A 5,990-nucleotide genomic window follows, 5' to 3' on the forward strand; every position below is an offset into this window, starting at 1 on the left:
GGTTGTGGGTTTTTCTAGCTCCTTTTGCTTTGAGGTTCATTTCTTCAATGCCTAGATGATTGAAGGGTTCTCATCATAAAAAGATATTTGATTTTATCAAATACTATTGAGATGATAATATGGTTCTTGTTTTAAATTCTATTTATGTGGTAGATAAGTTTGTTGGGCATCTGTTGAACAAACCTTGCATTTCAGGAATACAGCCCACCTGATAATGGTAACTTATTTTTTTAAATGTGCTACTGGATGTGACTTGCTAGTATTTTGTTGAAGATTTTTTCATCTATGTTCATCAGAGTTATTGACCTGCAGTTTTATTTGTTGTGTCTTGGCCAGATTTTGGTATCAGGATACTATTTACTTTGTAGAATGAATGAAGGAGGAATCTCTCCTCACTGATAGTCAGAATAGTTTCAGTAGGATTGGTGGCAGTTCTTTGTATGTCTGGTATAATTCTGCTGGAAATCCATTTGGTCCATGATTGTTTTTGGTTGGTAGATCTTTATTACTGTTTCAATTTCTAGGCCCAACATTGATCTGTTCAGGGTTTTAATTTCTTCCTGTTTCAATTCTGGGCTTTTGTGTGTTTTTAAGAATTTATCCATTTCCTCTAGATTTTTAAAATTTTTATTTTAAAGATGTGGGGTACAATTCAGGACTAGGTATACAAGTGGTCATTGTACAGGTAAAGTTTGGGCCTCCCTTTGGTCTCCATTTTGCCTGACTTGGGATCAGGTACCCTTATTGATGTTGTGTCCCCCCAACCCAACTCCAGCAGTATCCTTCTAATGTCAATCCCTTTCTTATAGGATTATGGTAAATGTTTGGGGTCTGCTTATGAGTGAGAACATGTGGAACGCTGTTCTTTGTTTCTGTGATAGTTCATTAAGTATGATAGACTCTAAATCCATCCAATTTGCTGTGAAGTCCATATGTGTGTCCTTCTTTATGGCTGCATGTAGTCTATTGTGTATATGCACAACATTTTTTTAATCCAGTCCAGTTTCAATGGGCAGCACAGTTGGTTTCATGCTTTTGCTATTGTGAATAGTGATGCAATAAACATGTGTGTGCAGGTATCTTTTTTTAAGAATGATTTGAATTCCTCCGGGTATATTCCCAGTAGGGGGATTGCTGGGTCATATGGAAGGTCAGTTTCTAGTTCTTTTAGAAATCACCACACTGTTTTCCAAAAGGCTGTACTAGTTTGCATTTCCACCAGGAGTGTAGACGCATTCCTTTTTCTCCACATCCTCACCAGCATCTATTTTCTTTTTTTTTTTTTGAGTCAGAGTCTCACTCTGTCGCCCAGACTGGAGTGCAGTGTCTGCTCCCAGCCACCGCAGCCTCGACCTGCTGGGCTCCGGGGATCCTTCCGCCTCAGCCTTCCAAGTAGCCGGCATTACAGGCATGCGCTACCATACCCAGCTGATTTTTTGATTTATTGTTGAGATGAGGTCTCGCTGCCCAGGCGGGTCTCGAACCCGCGGGCTCAGGCAATCCACTCATCTCAGCCTCCCAAAGGCGCAGGATTACAGGCTGAGCCACCGAGCCCAGCTCAGCATCTGTTTTCTTAATGATGGCCATTCTTACTGGGGTTAGGTGGCATCTCAATCTGGTTTTGATTTGCATTTCTCTTATGATTAGTGAGACTGAGTACTATTTCATGTGTCTGTTGGCTGCCTGTATATCTTCTTTTGGAAAGTGTCTATTCGGGTATTTTGCCCACTTTTTAATGGGGCTGTTTATTGCTTGCCTTTTGGCACATTTGAATTTCTTGTAGATCCTAGATATTAGGCCTTTGTCAGACATACAGTTGGCAAATATTCTTTCCCATTCTGTGGTCTGTCTCCCCACTCTCTTGATAGTTTCTTTTGCTTTGTAGAAGCTTTTCAGTTTGATGAGGTCCCACATGTCTGTCTTATATCTTATGGCATGGGCACTTAGGGTTTTGATCAGAAATTGCTTGTCAATTCCAATTTCCATAAGGATGTCTCCTGCATTTTCCAAGGTTCTTATAGTTTGAGGTTTTACATTTAAGTCTTTGATTCATTTAGAGTTGATTTTTGTGTATGGTGAGAGGTAAGGTAAGGCTCCTGTTTTAATCTTCTGTGTGTAGTCAGTCAGTTTTCCCAGTATCATTTACGAAATAGGTTCTCCTCTCCCCAGTGGTTGCTGGTGGAAGTTTTGTCGAAGATGAGTTGGCCTTAGTTCTCTTTTTTTGTTGGATCTTCACCCAGTTTGGGTATCGTTGTGATATTAGTTTCGTAATATGATTTGGGGGAAAATTCTGTTTTACTCAATTGCCTGGAATACTTTCAGTAGTATTGGTATCAGCTCCTCCTTGTATGTTTTGTAGAATTTCTCTGGAAAGCCATCTGGTCTTGGTGTTTTTTTGTTTTTTTTTTGTTTTGCAGGTAGTTTTCTTATGACAGAGTCAATTTCCTGGGTTGTTATTGGTGTATTAGTTTCTCAATGTCTTCTTGCTTCAACCTTGGGATGTTGTGTGATGTCAGAAAGTCCTCCATTTCATTTAATTTATCAAATTTGTTTCCATACAGATGTGCATAGTAATCTCAGATAATCTTTTGTATTTCCTTGGGGTCCATTGTGAATTAATTTTTTGCATTTCTGATTGTGTTTATTATGGCTTTTTCTCTTTTTTGGGTCATTCTGGATAGGGGTTCAGCATCTTGTTTATTCTTTCATAGAACCAGCTTTTTGTTTTGTTGATTTTTTCTGTGATATTTTTGTCTTCTATGTCTCCCATATTTGGGCTTTTACTTTGGTGATCTGGATTCTTCTAAAGTTAAGGATTTAGTGGTCTGGACTTTCCAGCTCCCTTAGGTGATTAGTTAGGCTGTTAACTTGTGATCTTTCCTTTTCTTGATGTGTGTTTGTAGAGATATAAATTTCCTGCTTAGAACTTATTTCATGGCATCCCAGAAACCTTTAGTAGGATGTTTCTTCATTTTCATTTGTTTCCAGGAATCATTTAATTTCTGTTTTGATTTCAGTGTTGATCCAGTAGTCATTCAGCATCATGCTGTTTAGTGTTCTTGTCTTTGTGGGTTTTGAGGGAATTTTGTTGTTGTTGATATTTATTTTTATTTCACTGTGGTCTGAGAAGGTGCATGGGCCTATTTCGATCTTATGAAATTTGTTTATGCTTGATTTATGACTGAGAATGTGATTGATCTTGGAGTACATTCCATGTGGTGATAAGTAGATTGTATATTCTGTGGTTTTGTGTGGAGCATTCTGTAGGTATCTATTAAGTCCATTTGGTCAAGTATCAAATTGAGGTTCTGAATCTCTTTGTTGATTTTTTTGCCTTGATGATTGTTAGTGTTAGAATCAAAATCTTTTTTTAGTTTACTTAGTAGTTTACTTACTTACTTTATACATGCTGGTGCTCCTGTGTTGGGTGCATATATGTTTAGGATGGATATTTCTTGTTGATGGATTGAACCTTTTATCATTATGTCATGTCCTTCTGTGTGTGTGTGTGTGTGTATATATATATATATATATATATATATATATTGAGTGTGTGTGTATATATATATATATATATTGAGTTAGAGTCTCACTCTGTTGCTCAGACTGGAGTGCCATGGCACACTCACAGCCACTCCAGCATTGACCTGCTGGGTTCCAGAGATCCTTTTGCCTCAGTCTTCCAAGTAGCCGGAACTACAGATTCACTACCACATCCAGCTAATTTCTGATTTATTGTAGAGACAAGGTCTCGCCAAGCTGCCTGGGCTGGTCTTGAACCCGTGGGCTCAGGCAATTCACTCACCTCAGCATCCTAAAGTGCTGGGATTACAGGCTGAGCCACTGAGCCTGGCTTATTTTTAAATCTTTGATAGCTTAAAGGTTGCTTTGTCTGATATTAAGATTGTGACTCCTGCCTCCTTTTGTGAGTCATTTGCCTGGAAACTCACTTTCCATCCTCTTTTAGTCTCTTGTGGTGAATGAGTTTCCTGGTTGCAGCAAATTATTGGGTCATGCTTTTTTTTTTTATAAATCCAGTTTAACCTTCTGTGCCTTTTCAGTTATGCATTTAATCCATTCATATTCAGGCTGATTTTTGAAATGTGACTGTTTATCGCCATCATAGAGTTTTTATAAAGTTTTTTGTTTTTTTGTATAGTTTATTTTAGCTTTTGGATTGATGTATGTGTGTGTTTTCGTTTTCAGTCCTAATGTATTCTCTGTTGCTTCTGTGTTATGCTGTTCTCTTGGGAAATGTGTGGTTACTCGTTTTTTTAACTTTCTTCTGTGCTTAATAACTTTTTAAGTGTTTCCTATTGAGCTGGTCTGGAAACTGCATAATCTCTAGGGGTTAGATGTCTGAGAAGGATTTTAATTCTCCATTAGTGATGAAGCTGGGCTTGGCTGGGAAGGAAATTCTTGATTGAAGTTGTTTATCTTTGAGAACTTCGAATATTGGACTCCAGTCCATGGTCTGTTAGGAACTGAGTCACACAGCAGGAGGTGAACAGAGAGCAAATGGGGCTCCACCTACTGTCAAATCAGTGGTGGCACTAGATTCTTACGGGAGGATGAACCCTATTGTGAACTACATGTGCACGGGATCTAGGTTGCATGCTCCTTATGAGAATCTAATGCCTGATGATCCACCCTTCCCTGTCTGTGGAAAAGTTGTTTTCCATAAAACTAGTCCTTGATGCCAAAAATGTTGGTGACTGCTGGTCTAGTGCTTCTTTCTATATGCCTGTAAGATTTTTTTTTCATGTTGACCTTGGATGGTCTCATAACTATGTGCCTTGGGGATAGTCGCCCTGTATAGTATTTTTCAAGAGTTCTCCAAACTTCTTTTATCTGCATCTTGACCTCTTTAGCAAAATAGCATAGTTTTCTTGCATTATGTCTTGAAAAAATTGTTCAGTATTGCTCTTATTCTCTCCTTCTGTCTCCAGAATGTCAATTAGATGTGGGCTTGTCTTTTTACAAAATCCCTTACTTCTCAAAGGTTTCAATCATTTTTGAAATTCTTTTTAAAAAATTTTTGTCTGACTGGATTGATTCAAAAGATCAGTCTTCAAATTCTGAAATTCCTTCTTCTGCTTGGTCTAGTCTGTTGTTAAGGCTTGTAACTGTGTTTTGAAATTCCTGAAGCAAATTCTTCGGTTCTAGAAGTTCAATTTGGTTCTTTCTTTAAAACAACCATGTCAGCTTTCAATTCTTGGACTGTTTTTTGTGGCCTCTTTGATTTGGATATCCACTTTGTCTTAGATCTCTTTGAATTTCTTTGCTATTTATATTCTGGATTCTGTATCTGTCATTAGGGACAATTCATTCTGGTTAAGAGTCATTGCTCAGGAGCTGGTGAGATCCTTTGTAGGTGTTTAAATACTTGGTATTTCTGGAATACTTGTGCTGGTTCTTTCTTATCCAGGGAAGGTGACTCTTCTTCTTCTTCTTTTTTTGTGGATGTGATTGTGGTATATTTCATGTGTAGTTAGATTGGTTTTGTTTAGTGCCCAGCTCCCTATTCTCTCTTTGATCCACAGGTGGCAGGGTTGGAGGCATGGAGGCAGTGGCTGGAATGGTCCTAACAGTGTCCTTTGAAGGTTATGTCCACAGAGGAGCCCTGAGCTACAGCTTTAGTGGGAGACAGGGTTGTGAAGTCAGTCTTGTGTCCACACGGAAGCACTCTGATTTGACTCTCCCTCCCTGACCTGTGAGCTGAAGGGGTGGAGGCAGTGTGATGGTAGTTGGGAGGGTCTCAGCAATGATTCCTGGGTGTTAGCCTCTCAGAGGTACACTAGTTAGGAGTCGGGGATGTGCCCTACTTCCCCATTTCCTCTCTGGCCTTCTTATGGCATGGACAGAGACAGTGATGACAGCATCTGGGAAGAGCAGCAAGAACCCTTCTTGTCTGGGAGTCATGGAGGTGCCCTGCCTCCTCGTTCCCTCTCTGCCTCTCATGTGGTTGGGGTGAAGGCAGTGGTGGCAGG

The sequence above is a fragment of the Carlito syrichta genome, unplaced genomic scaffold (assembly GCF_000164805.1).
Source record: "Carlito syrichta isolate Samal-C Ts95f unplaced genomic scaffold, Tarsius_syrichta-2.0.1 Scaffold302798, whole genome shotgun sequence".
NCBI lineage: Eukaryota > Metazoa > Chordata > Mammalia > Primates > Tarsiidae > Carlito > Carlito syrichta.